The sequence below is a fragment of the Zootoca vivipara genome, chromosome 5 (assembly GCF_963506605.1).
Source record: "Zootoca vivipara chromosome 5, rZooViv1.1, whole genome shotgun sequence".
Lineage (NCBI taxonomy): Eukaryota > Metazoa > Chordata > Lepidosauria > Squamata > Lacertidae > Zootoca > Zootoca vivipara.
This window is the reverse complement of record NC_083280.1, coordinates 96,727,035-96,741,651: the sequence shown is the minus strand read 5'-3', so window position 1 is coordinate 96,741,651 and position 14,617 is coordinate 96,727,035. Positions and strand designations below refer to the sequence as shown.

Below are 14,617 nucleotides of genomic sequence, written 5' to 3'. Positions count from 1 at the left end.
GGCGAAGGGAACCCCCCCCCCGGCTCCACAGACAGCCCGGGAATCACGCCGCCTCCGAGCTGGGCGGCGGCGGCGACGCTGCCTAGGTTCGCCGCGGGGCTTCTGCTGCCAGAGCCCGCCTGCTTGTCGGCGACCCCCGGCGCTGCAGCAGGCAGAGGGCCGGGCAGGCGGTTGTTTCTTCCCCGTCGGGGATGCGGGCTTCCTTTTGGGGAAAGGGCTTTTCTTTGGGGCCGCCAACTCCGCCTTGCCTTTTCCGCAGAGCAGAGCGGGGCAGCGCGTGCTCCGCCGGGGGCTCCCGCGGCCCATTTGGGGTGGACCGTCTGTCGGGGGAGCGGAGGGCGCTCGCGAGCACCGTCGGGGCCGGCAGACCTGCATTTAATTCAGGGAGTCCCTCTCTCTCTCACTCTCACTCTCACACACATTCTTAAGCAAGGGAGCATCTTGGGATCACTTGACTCGGATCGCCCGTGCCTTAATTGTTTATCGATCCAGATCCTGCCTTCCTCCATTTAGCAGTACACATTGGTGGGCCGCCGGGACTCTAGGAAAACAAGCCAGCCGACCTCCGCTACTGCTGCTGAGAAGCAACCACAGCAGGGGGACTGTCCGAAGCGCAACCCTTCGAGGACGCGCACAGAGGGAAGCCAGCCAAACAAAAGCAACGGCTTTGCCTGCCAGGAAGTTCTGCGCATGCCCCTTCGAAATCAGCAGGAGCCGAGCCATTGGTTCTCCGGCGCAGCTCCTGCTCATTGGAATTAGATCACATTTACCTCTTAGTCGTACTGTACTAAGTTTTGTGGGGCTTACTCCCAAATAAGTGTGCATAGGGTAGAGCTATACAGCCTATAGATTTGTGCGCTCCATGATAACGGGCTTTTAGAAGTTAAAAAGCGCATATATCCTCTACCCACCGCCCACCCCAGTTCTTTGGTAAAGATTTCTGCTGCTTAGAGCATGCGATCTATTTCAATTCTCTCTTGCATGTCTTCGGTCCCTTCCCTTTAGACTTCTTTTGACCACAGCTTCGAGCGCAGGGCCTCAGGCAGCAGGATCCGCGGGGGCAATAGATCTTTTATTCACCCCCCGTCCCTTGTTCCTGATGTAGATCCTTCACATCTCCTTCCCAAAATGCCTGTGACCCTTTGTCTGTTTTCTTAATTTTGTCATCTAGTGACACTGACCAGCGGGCTTGCTTTCTTCCACCGGCAGAAGTTCCAGTTTTACAACCCCTTTAAACTTGCTAATTACAGTATAACACACAAAACTGAACAGTAAAAAGTTAACTATTAACTATACTGTAAAAGTGTAGCAGATATAAGATTTTTGTTTTGCAAAAAGTTTTTGTTTGAATATTTTCCCTTAAAAAAATCTCAGTGTACTCTACATTCAAGGGGGGGGAGGACACTACAGAAATCTGAAATTATGTAAGTTGCACATTTATAAGCAAACATATATTGGTACTCTGTTGCTGACAGACTTCTTGTGTTGATATTATTTCATACGCTTCCTACGGTATCATACTCTTTCCCAAAGTAGGTGGGGGGAAATATACATGGTATCCCCATATTATCCTCATAACGACCATGTTAGGTAGACAAGACACTACATGTTAATGCTACTGTCACCACATTTCAGTTTTAGAGTGATAGTTCTATTCCTTTGTTTATTTCTTTTGATATATTTATGCTGCCTTTCAGGGTAGAAAAGCTCTGGAACAGTGACTCATGAAAGTAGCATTAAAGCTGTTTATAATTGATCCCAAATCTTGTACTGTAACTGACTTACAAGTAAGATCTGCTAATGAGGAACCTTTAAAAATGCATGATGTGTTTAAATGCTGTGGATATGATGAGCAAATCAAATTCTGTGGGAACCATTTTAGTCAGGGCACAGCCTATGGATTCAGCAAATGCTGGTGTATATGTTTGAGATGAAACAATTCTCTAGTGTACTGTCAGATCCATGTTGGAATTAAGCATTCTAAACACTCAGTTTAACTCACCTTCCCTCAAACTAGTGCAGGATAGGAATTTTAATTACAAATGAAATAACACAATGTACAATGTGAAATGCGTACGGAGTGGAGTGGAGAGGTCAGCATTCAGGCAGCAATTTTTAATGAGAGAGCAGGGGTGATGCAACTGGTATGCAAAAAGGTCCCTGTTTCCATCTCTGAAATGTTGGAGAACATACAAAGAGAAAGGAGCACAGACTCAAAGACTGTTTAGCCAGAATAGTGGTGCTTAGGAAAAAGTCACAATCTGTATCTGAGACTTTTATTCACAAAGACTTAACTCAAGCATTTATGTCTTTCAACATAAATGGGCACCAGTGATTCTGTGGGGTAAACCTGTGTCTGGGCTGCACACCATTTCAGAGTGGAGGTGAGGATTCACACAGTGGAAGATTTTTAAAATAGCAGGCCAGAGAGAAGGTAAGCTGGAGACCTCCTTGATGAGCTTCTTACATGCCGGCAATTGTTTTTGTGTGGGTGAGCATTCCATACCTGAAGGAGCGTCTCCATCCCCATCATTCTGCCCGGACACTGAGGTCCAGCACCGAGGGCCTTGTGACGGTTCCCTCGTTGTGAGAGGCCAAGTTGCAGGGAACCAGACAGAGGGCCTTCTCGGTAGTAGCACCCACCCTGTGGAACGCCCTCCCATCAGATGTCAAAGAAAAAAACAACTACCAGATTTTTAGAAGACATCTGAAGGCAGCCCTGTTTAGTTTTAATGTTTAATAGATTATTTTATTTTATTATTTTATTTTTCTGTTGGAAGCCACCCAGAGTGGCTGGGGAAACCCAGCCAGATGGGCGGGGTATAAATAATAAAAATTATTATTGTTGTTGTTGTTGTTGTTGTTGTTATCGTGTGAGCACACATGTGTAGTCTGAACTAATATGGCCCATTGAGAACTAGACTCAAACACTTATTGCACAAATCCATGAAACCAAGAAACAAAAATGTGTACATAGTGTGTTCTACTTACATCATGGTTTACGATGTTTATTCTACATAAAGCCAAAGAAAAGTCGAAAGAGAAAAGAGTTTTTCTAACTCTTTTCTACTGCAAGGAATCTTAGTTTTATGGCCTAAACAGATAAATAAACGAACTTAACACTATATTATAGGTCATTATGGAAATTTATGAAAAAGTGGCAGAGTTCTTGGGCTGAATGGCTGCAGGAAGAGCACTTGCATTTTTAGTAGTCTCCATCATAAAAACCAATGAACAAACAAAAAGAAACTAGTATTGGTGGTTGAAGTTCAAAACACGGGTGATTCAGATGTGTCCTTTCCAATTCTGGACCCCTGAGCCAAGTATATTATAAGTGGAACCCCAACCCACCTCTGAATGCTAGACTTAGCCCAGGCACACAACAGGCTATTCCACCCCACCATGTCTACACAGTTACTTCCTTTGCTTTTCCATTCAGACTTTCCTGGTGTCAGTGGCAACAGGAAGGTTTCACGGCACAACCATAACATTCCTGAACAGTGTTCTAGGCACAAAGCGAACAATGCCAACCATGGCTCATAACGTCCTACCATACAGGTACATTGCTGCTACTGTTAGATGCTTCCACACAGGGCGTTGCATGAGCACCAACTGGTTTTTGCCATTTTAATCTGCCGTGGGGGTTTTGTATACATTTTCTACTACTGTCAAGTCACTTTAAGAGAAAGGGAAGCAGGTGTGTGGTGACTCATGATGGGCATGTGGGGTAAGGGATATTTTTGTGGGAGAGATCAGGGAGGGCCGCAATCTGTGGTCCTAGATGTGCTCCTGACATACCACTGGGAAACCTTTTTAAAAAGACAAATCCTGAAACTTTGGGTCAAACCCTGACTGCTGGCAAACCTACTGGAACATGAGAGTCCTGAGGCGACCACTGTGCCTGACTTGAAAGGTTCCATGAAAAAATGCATTGATCAAACATAGCAGAACATCTTTCTTAATTAGATTCTCCTGCCAGGAGAAACAGTTTGGTTTTCCTCTTTAATGAACTTCTTTCTTTTTGACTTCATACCCTATGGAGAGCCTGATAAAGGGGTGTTGGCAGAAACAACAAAGATTATGATATGAGAGGTGGAAAAAAATCCTCAAACAAAAGCTACATCTGCCATGTTATATTTCTGCCAAATTTAATTAAAAAGAATATCCTCCTTTTAAAAGAGAGAAAATCTCCATTTTGGGAATCAGTCAGCAGAACACGTTCTCTGACTCTTCTTGGAACAATGAATAATAAGGATCTCTTAAGCTTGCTTTGGGCATTGTAGTTGAAAACAAAATGTCATAAAAGAAGAGCCAATCAAAAACATTCTCTAAATGCTGGGAAGCAGCTCCCTGCTTCTCATATACTGCATAACAGTCCTCACAATACACCCATTTTTGAAGCAGCGCCTTTCAGCGGCAACACAACTTTCATTTTCACGGCAGGATGCCACAGGCAAACTGGAGTTTGAAATATGTATGCCAGTCACATGCAAACACACTTCAATGTGCTGGAAAAGCAGCTGCTTGTTTGTGATTTCCAGTATGCTACATGGCTGAGTCCTGTTCACAAATCGAAAACTATACAAAGCAGAGCCAATATATGCCTCTCCAATCGAATAGCTTTGCTACTGCTTACGTACTTTCAAAAAGCAAAAGGCACTCTATCTCACAGGTCTCTGTTAGTAGTAATGGTGGTTTGGTGAGTTGAAGAAGAAAAACAAGCTAAAAAGAAACCTCAGCATGGACTAATCCGGACCCAGCTTGTTAAATAAAGTAATCATATTGCACAGCTATTAAACAATGGATTGGCTTTTTTGAAGTTGTCAGAGTGGATCAAAGAAGCCTGGTTCATTGAATATTGCCTCAAGATGGTGAAATTAGGAAAATGAAAATTTGTAGTACATAGCCTCTTACTCAATTGTCAACCTCACCTACTGTCCACACTGAACTGTATACCCTGTTTACGCAAATGAGGTTCTGATGACCGAAGTACAGAAGGATAATTGTTGTGACTGGCTCTAAAGAAATGTAATCCTGTAGGAAAATCTACTGTTCTGAAGGAAGCAGGGCCCATTCCAACCTGCAATCAGGCCAGCATGGTTCCAGAATGCCACAAGGTTGAGATGTGGCTCAGCAACCAAGGCATTGATCTACAAGGCAAAGGTGAGTCTGGTGTAATGAGCCTTGAAGCAGTGATCCAAAGGCTAGATGAATAATTAAAAAAGGGGGTAAAGGACCCCTGGACAGTTAAGTCCAGTCAAAGGTGACTATGGGGCTCATATTGCTTTCAGGCCATGGGAGCCAATGTTTGTCCACTGACAGGTCATGTGGCCAGCATGGCAAAACAACTTCTGGCACAACAGGACACCATGATGGAAGCCAGAGCACATGGAAACACCATTTACCTTCCTGCCGCAGCGGCCCTTATTTATCTACTTGCACTGGTGTGCTTTTGAACTGCTAGGTTGGCAGGAGCTGGGATAGAACAATGGGCACTCACCCCGTCGTGGGGATTCATACTGCCAACCTTCCAATCAGCAAGCCCAAGAGGCTTGGTGGTTTAGACCACAGCGCTACCCTTGCTGGATGAGTGAAGTCGTATTGGGGGGGGGAGCAACTGTGACATCTTTGTGTGGAAATTACAGCCCCTGTGGATGACTAGGAGCATTATCCACCACCACCACCACCAGCACTTTGAACTCCAGCCGCTTCTCCCGGCTGAAGTGCTTGTGGACTCAGTCCAGGAGGCTTTCAGCAGTCACTCAGGACTTCTTGCTGGACTGTCTGTAGACACGCAGCAGGTTCTTCTTCTTGCCTTTGAGGGCACAGTGGTTTTTGGACCTGTACAGCATGCCCGGCTTGATCAAGTGCCCAACTGCATTGCCACAGAGCAGCACAGTCACCTGATCCTTCGCAACTTTAAATCCAGGGGTCGCCTTCTCTGCTTGCACTCAGGCATCTTCTTCCAGAACAGGCCCATTTTGTCTGCGCTGAAGACGCACTCTGGAAAATAGCCCTCTTGCAGCAGCCTCTTCAGCTCACTGGGGTCTGCTTCAGCAGCCTCTGTGTCCGCAGGTGCAGCTTCGCCAGTGATGTGGAGCTTCTTTAGGTTGAAGCAGTTCAACCAACCAGAGCTGGCTTAGAACTCCTTCATAGGCCATTCCCCCTCTTCAGTAGCAGACTTGAAGTGTGCATACAGATGGAGAACCTTCTTGCGCAAGGTGTTGCCATCAGTGGGGACATGCTGGCAGTTCATGGTCAGCGCTTTCTCTGTCTTCACCAGAACTTTGTCCCACACGTGGCTGGTGACCTTGGCAGTTGTAGGTACACTCTCGCTTCTACTGCTGCCTGGATTTCTTTCTCGGGTATCTTGATGGCATGGTTGCTGGACTCATTCCTGCCATACTTGCATGCCACAGCACACATGATCACGCCTTCTTGTAAACAATGCAGCACTTCCAGTTTCTCCTCCCGTGTGGGCACCACTCATTGCTTCTTGAGTTTGTCAGAACCTGAGGAAGGTGACAATGCCTTGCATTTAGGTGGCATCTCAAAAAAGGCTAAAAAAATTATCCAATAAACTCAAAAGTGTTTGCAAAGAGACAAAGGGAAATTGCGCCTATTGGTCCCCACTCTGACCTCCACAGTTTGATTGTACACAGGGATCTACATAGCTCTCTGGATATATAAGCTGCATTTTGCATAAATGGAGAATACTAATTTCACATGTTGACGCATAGACACATATTTAATTATCTTGGCCTAATAAACCATGGTTTGAAGCTGATGTAAGATGCTGGTTTGTTCTGAACCCGCTTTCCATTGTTTTCTGGATCACATGTGATGGGAAACAATGGTTAATTATGCAGGAAGTGCCTTACAGCATGCTGAGAAGAGAGGAAGTATGGGGCAATGCAAAGATCATACATACCGTGGCTTAAACTAAGAAAAATATGTCTAAACCAGGCAAGTCCCCACTGGTCATAAATGGTTGTAATGTACAGCACTGCTTTTTGTGGCTGAAAAAATACAGCAAAAAGGAGATACTAGACTTCTTGACAACAAGAAAAGAATTTATTTGTAAAAGACTTTGGATGCTGTCCAATGTCAGTCATACTCAAGGGTAGATAATTTGTTATCAATGGCCTGAAGTAACTTAAAACCATTTATTTAAATTGGCCTATTCTATGATTTAGGATATAGTCCTAACTCCACGTACTGAGGAGTTACCCCCATTGAGTTTAGTAGGACTTTTGAGAATATATTGTTAGGATTGTTTTGTTAGTTGGGTCCTCTGAGTCCTAGACTGTGGTACAGCAAGGATGGAATTTGTATCACATTTATTACTTACATTAACAAACCTGTATTATCATTAGAAGTGTTGGTGCTGACCTTGAAAGCCCTAAATGGCCTCGGTCCTGTATACCTGAAGGAGCATCTCCACCCTCATCATTCAGCTTATACACTGAGAGGCAGCGCCGAAGACCTTCTGGCGGTTCCCTCATTGCGAGAAGTGAAGTTACAGGGAACCAGGCAGAGGGCCTCCACAGTAGTGGCGCCCGTCCTGTGGAACGCCCTCCCACCAGATGTCAAAGAGAAAAACAACTACCAGACTTTTAGAAGACATCTGAAGGCAGCCCTATTTAGGGAAGTTTTTAATATTTAATACTGTATTGCTTTTAAAACTCGATTGGGTGCCACCCAGAGTGGCTGGGGAAACTCAGCCAGATGGGTGGGGTATAAATAATAAATTATTATTACTGTATCATCATCATCATCATCATTTGCAAGTATGTGTTTTTACCAACAGCTCTCTGATACTGTTCTATATCCACATTCTGGGAGAGTTACTTATATTTTGATGCTCAAGTCTCCCTCAGCATTTTCCTTCCCATGCTTGAGCTTATGTTTATCTCATGTTTTGAAAGAGATTCAGCTTCATATGTTTTATACTCCATCGTCATCCTTCCTAAATAGCTTCATTTGAGCAGAATCATATTATGCAGATACTGGTGCACACATGTCTATATAGGAATCATTGAATAAGAGTGTGATCACACTGTAAATACTATATTTTCTGACACTCATTTTCTTCCCTGTGGTGGTGACTTAAATTGATGTGAGGCCATCAACATCCCTTCGTGGCTCAGGGGTGGGGGTGGAGAGAAGTGATCTGTTTAAGTGAGATTTAGAATTCACTGCCCATCACTGTCCATATTACAACTCCAACATGCTCTGGACATGCACTTGGTTCTATTAATCCTTCCAGAACAATATTCCCCTGACACTAAGGTTTTGAGGCAATAAAATAGAAATAAAAATCCTTCGATTCCTTTTCACAGCAACATCCATTCCTTTTCATTTATATATTTCTGCAGAGCATAACACCCCAGTCTAGAGAAAAATATTCTGTGAAACTCAGAGAGTTATATAGGCTCACAAATGAATAGCAATCATGTTTGAATGGAAGCATTCAAATTAATTCAGCATTTTGAGAGAGCTAAATAGTTATTTCTTCAACAAGGCTGGGTCTTGACCTTTGTTAATTTACCCTCCACTTACAATAAACACATTTTAACAATCTTTGTTCTTCAGCGGAAATGAACCACAAACGTATTCTCAGTCCTGCTTTTCAAAAAATTACAGCGTTTGGAACTTAGATGAATAGTGAATTTGACAGCTATAGTGTGACCTTTCCCCCCCAAGCTTTACTCTTCTATGAGCTAGGCAAAGATTTACCCATATATAAAAGCACATGGTCATCATATATTCATGTACACAACATTTCATTGTTTGTAGGCCAGTGGTCCTGTTTATGGAAAAATGATATTGCAGCATGTACATGATGAGTGTGCACACCTCATCCTCAGAACTTTCATGCACCTGCTGACCACATGAAAGCAGTTGGGTATAAATTGGAACTCCAACTGACCATTATAAATACAAGTACATTCTATTTCTGCAACTACAATCTGTGATGAATCCCTAAATTCTGATCAGAACATTGTCGGCTAGAGCATCTCTCTCTCTCCTCTCTCTCTTTGGCGATCACTTGTAGCCGAGTAAGATTGTCTTCCATAAACACGGTTTTAACAATGGGTCCATAAGTGACTATGGAGGCCAATTCTGGATCCACACGTCCTTCCACAATGGGGACATTGGTTTCCAGGCAGGAGTTGATCACAGTGTGGATTTGCCAAGCGTGCCTTCCTCTTAGCATGTTTCTCCCTTGCGTCCTGAGATCAAGTTTCTTCAAAGCCCATGACACCTTTGGTAAAGGCTGTTCTCCAATTGGAGCACTCGCAGGCCAGTGTTTCCCAGTTGTTAGTGTTTATACTACACTTTTTAAGATTTGCCTTGAGACAGTCTTTAAACCTCATTTGTTGACCACCAGCATTATGCTTTCCATTTTTAAGTTTGGAATAGAGTACGTAGTTGCTTTGGAAGACGATCATCAGGCATCTGCACAACATGACCAGTCCAACGAAGCTGATGTTGAAGAATCATTGTTTCAACACTGGTGATCTAGTCAAAGGCAACTATGGGGTGCAGTGCTCATCTCGCTTTCATGCTGAGGGAGCTGGCGTTTGTCTGCAAACAGCTTTCTGGGTCATGTGAACAGCAGGACTAAACCGCTTCTGGAGCAATGGGACACCATGATGGAAACCAGAGCGCACGGAAACACCATTTACTGGCGTGCTTTCAAACTGCTAGGTTTTGGCAGGAATAAAATCATAGCCATGTGCTAAACCACATGTATATCAATCCATTTATTGTGATCTAAACTAGATTCCAACTAAACATCATGTAGATCTTTCTGACAGTAAGAGCTGTTTGACAGTGCAAACTCTCATGAGAGGTGATGGACTCTCCTTCCTTGGAGGTTTTTAAGCAGAGGTTGGATGGGCACCTGCCATGTATGATCTGGTTGAGATTCCTGCATTGCAGGGGTTTGGACTAAATGATCATTAGGATCCCTTCCAACTCTACAATTCTATGATAAGATAGTCTTGAGAAACATGTTTGTCTCAGGCTTTGAGAAAATAAATCTAAAAAGAATGTTTTCCCATTTTTTCTTAAACCAGACAAGAGTGGCCTCTTTGCCAATAGGGTTTAAAAGCCCCACTTCTCCGTAGCCAGACAGGAGTAGCCAACATGGTGCTTTCCCCGTCACACAAGACTGGAAGCATGGGGCAGGGCCTGTGAATCAGTCATATTTCCTTCTTTCACTCCATGTGTGTATCTCTCAAAACATCCACAAACAGAGACAGATGTATACTTTCAAACGGAAACTATCCTGGCCAGTTCCAGAATATGCCCATTTGGTATTTAATTGTGGTATGAGACAGAGATTGGTCTCTATGGAACTCAGTGCCAGAAGATACTGTGATGACCACTAGTTTAAATAACTTTAAGAGACAATTTGACCAATTATGACCGGTGTAAGTATGAGATGCTGTTATCAAAAATAGTTAAGAGGATTCTCCATGTTCAGAAGCACTTTACGTCTGGGTGCTAGAAGCTAGGGACAAAGAACAGAATAGGGCAGGGGTGTCAAACTCAAATTCATCGGGGGGCCGCATCAGCAGTTTGGTCACCCTCAAAGGGCCGGATGTATCTGTAGGACTATGTGTCCACTCTTTATTATCATAAATTATTGTCACTGCATTCAATTATTACTGTTTTTTTGTAATAATGTAAGTAATAACTAGCTCTGAAAGCAGAAACATAGTCAGAATAATGGCAAGTAGATATTCAAATGTACAATTATTGTACAATTTATTGAAAAATGATTTTTGGTAACTGCACTGGGTGGTGGAGGCTCGCTAGGGTTTCATGCAGGACCTTTGCAGAGCTACTAGTACCTGGAGATGCTGGGGTCCTTCTGCATGCAGGACAGATGTTCTGCCAGTGAGCCACCACCCTTCACCAAAGGGACTGGCTGAGGTTGACTAACTGGAGCTGCTCTCCTGGTTCCAGGGTTTATGGGCCAGAAGTATAAAGCAGCATCCTATGTTTCTGAGGAGAGGGAGGGGAGGGAGGGAGGGAGGGAGGAAGGAAGGAAGGAAGGAAGGAAGGAAGGAAGGAAGAAAAGAGGGAGTGGGAGGGAGAGAGGAAGGAAGGAAAGAGGGGAGAGAAAGAAGAGTAGGAAATAAGGAAGGGAATAAAGAAGGAAAGAAAAAGAAAGAGGGAGAGAAGACGGAAAGGGAGAAATAAGGAAGGAAGTAGAGGGAAAGAAAGAATAAGAATGAGTGAGAGGAAGAAAGATGGGAAGGACAGAAGGAAGAAAGGAAGGAAGTAAGGAAGGAAGAAAGAAAGAAAAGAGGGAGCAGGAGGGAGGGAGGGAGGAAAGAGGTGAGAGAAAGAAGAGGAAAGAAGGAATAAAGAAGGAAAGAAAAAGAAAGAGGGAGAGAAGACAGAGATAAAGAAGGGAGGAAGGAGAGGGAAAGAAAGAATAAGAACGAGAGAGAGGAAGAAAGAAAGGGAAGGGGGGGGGTCGCCGCCTTGATTCAGCGCCAGAAAAGAGTGCGAAGGGACCCAGGGGCAAAAAGCATTTCCCGTGCAGCGTGAGGCAGCGGGTGTCCGTTTTAGGAGAAGTGCGTAAAGCCTCAGAGTTGCACGTTCATGAGGCTGAGCCGCGGCAGGAGGAGGAGGAGGTGAGGCAAGAGGAGGAGGAGGAGGAGGAGGAGGAGGCGGCTTGTCGGGTTGGTGCCCGGCAGCGCCGTGCGGAGAGTCCCGAGCCTCTGGGACGCAGCAGTGCTCTGTAGCACTTTGAATCCTCCTCCTCCACGCAGCGCTGCTGGGTGCTTTGTCTGTGCTTCAGCAGCAGCAGCAGCCATTTCCAGGCGCCGAGCCGTGGCAGGAGGAGGAGGATTCAAAGTGCTACAGAGCACTGCTGCATCGCAGAGGCTCGGGACTCTCCGTGCGGCGCTGCTCCGGCCGCCTTTCTACCCCCCCAGCCCCAGCTGTTTGTCGGCGCTTTGTCGGCGCGGCGCTTCAGCAGCAAGGTCCCACTGCTGGGTCCCGCTGGCTGGGGCGCTCGGCGGGCCACATGATGATGTCTGGCGGGCCGGATTTGGCCCCCGGGCCTTGTTTTTGACACCCGTGGAATAGGGCTTTTGCTTTCATACCCTGCTTCTGCTTCAAAGAGGTGGCGGTTTGGCCCAATGAAGCAATGTGTGTTTTGTTTTTAAATGCCGGTATTAAAAAAAGCAGGAGGCAAAGGCATTTATTTGCTCTGAAGTGGGTAAAAATAGAACTTGTTCTACTGAACCTTAAGGATAAGTCATCCTTAGCCTGACACACATAATTTGGCAGAAAGGGTGGCAAGGGATCGGGAGAAGGGACAGTAAGGGAGAAAGAGCATGTTGCAAACTGACAATAGGCACTATCAGAGGCACAGAATTAACTGAACCTTCTGTTAAATGTGATGGTGCAATTTTAACAAGGGTTCCAGAGAGCCCACTTCAGTGCACTAGTGCAGATGAAGGAGGAAGCCACCCTCTTGGCTCAGTGTTCCACAAAGCAAGGGGTACTTAAGCCTTTTCAGACACATTATGATTAGAACTGAACTGTTAGAGAGAAATTCCACCAAGCCCCACACTCCTGCCACTAAATTGCATTATAGGCTGCAATACCAAAGGATACGGAGTGGACCAAAGAAGGCAACAGCATGATTATTAATATATATTTTACCTCCAGTTTACTGAGAAAAGAGAAACCTTGGCAGATATCAAGAACCAGTGAAAACAGAAATAAAAGTCACTGAACCTGATCCTACGCATGTTGTTTACTCAGAAAGCCCTACTGAAACAAAGTGGGACTCTCTCTCTCTCTCTCTCTCTCTCTCTCTCTCTCTCTCTCTCTCTCTCTCTCTCTCTCTCTCTCTCTCTCTCTGCCTTCAGCTGGCAAGACTAGATGATGGCAGGGTGAGGATAAGGCATCTTAGAAAAAAGCTTTGCTCCAGAAGGGTCCTGGAGGAGATCCTAATGAAAGAAAGAACTAAAATAGTCATTTTTGTTGTTGATGATGATTTTTGCTTTCAGAAGATACTTCTTAGGGTTACATTTGCAATGCAATGTATTCATTTTCCCTCCCCTTATGCACTTCTGCTAATTAGGCTTCATGGCAACAGGGCTGAAGGATTTTAATGCAGATGACGCCTTCTAATCCAAACTGCCAGAAACTGGGGTGTTTGACTTAAGCCTAAAAGTCGATGGTTGTACAAGTCATGTATATGCTGAATTACCAGCTGAGTGCTTTCAGCTTCCTCTAATCGGTGTGAAATATTTAATCGGCATGGGGATCCAATCAGCACAGCAGAGGGGGATCTGGGTTGTGTGCTGTGCATTAATTCTATTTCAGCAAAGGAGAAGAGTAGCTCAAATCCAAGCAACACCCCCACCCCCACCCCCACCCCGACTCCTTAGCAAACAAACATCCAGGACTCCAGAAGAAAGCAGGGAGACAGAGAAATACTACTCTCCTTATGCCTGATTGGAGATTTAGAAGGAAGATAGTTGTTTCCAAACAACATTCTCTAGCAGTATGTACAAAAATGCATATACTGGTGTAATGTGCGCATGCAACCACCTATTGGTGAAAAATACATCACAAATATCTGTTTATTAGACCAAATTGCATACAAAAATGTATATGTAGGAGAAATTTGCAACAAAATACTGGTTAACTCTTATGCATACTTTTAAAAATGCAGCTGAAGTGGAAATGTGGAGAATTGAAGATTGGAAAAATGAGGAACACAGAGAAACCAAAACTGAGAGATTCACCCACCTCTACTGACTAATCAAGGGATGGAAAAATCATAGGAACATAGGAAGCTGCCTTAAAGTGAGTGAGCCCATTAGCCGCCCATCTAGTTCAGCACAGACTCTCCAGGGTTTCAGGTACGGCTCTCTCCCAGCCCCACCTGAAGATGCTGGGGATTGAACCTGGGAACTTCTGCATGTGAGCTCTTTGCTGGGGACATGATGCAGGTGAACTTGTCCTTATATGAAAGTACAGTTCTTGAAATCCCCCAAACTAGTTTCCAGATCATAGCTGTCAACATTTCCCTTTTTTAAGGGAAGTTCCCTTATTCCGAATAGGATTCCTCACGAGAAAAGGGAAAAGTTGACAGCTATGTTCCATATAAATATGCTGAAGGCTGAGGAGTGGAACTTGTCTCTTTTTTTCCAGACGAAATCAGTAACAAAGAATTAACAACTTGACATTAAGTGTTGTGGGGTGTGTGTGTGTATATATGTGTGTGTGTGTGTGTTTAGAAAAATGCAAATACTTTCCAAATGGTAACAGTGGACTTGTAAAAACAGAAATTCACTCATGTGCAATTATCCTTTAATTTCTGAAGCCATTAGACAGCTTGCTGGGTTAAAAAAAAATTAGCATTTCCCCCTGCATTGCTCACTGGCAATGCACTCATCAAAGAGCTGAATTATGTGCTTACTGACTTGTAATCAGCATTTTAACGAATAAGGAGACAAGGGGAAAAGAGGATGGGATTTAATGGGAAAAGTCAAACTCGTAATGCAAAATGTTCTCGAAGCATCTGTGTATCTTGCAGAGGAGAGGGGGGAGGGTAACTTTTAAAATAAAA

At 44.4% G+C, this 14,617-nt stretch overlaps 1 protein-coding gene across 8 annotated transcripts in view; it reads right to left on the bottom strand.

The window, feature by feature from the left end:
- Nucleotides 1–14,617, bottom strand: part of PHF21B (PHD finger protein 21B) — a 186,912-nt gene that overhangs the window by 63,059 nt on the left and 109,236 nt on the right. The window lies entirely within an intron of this gene.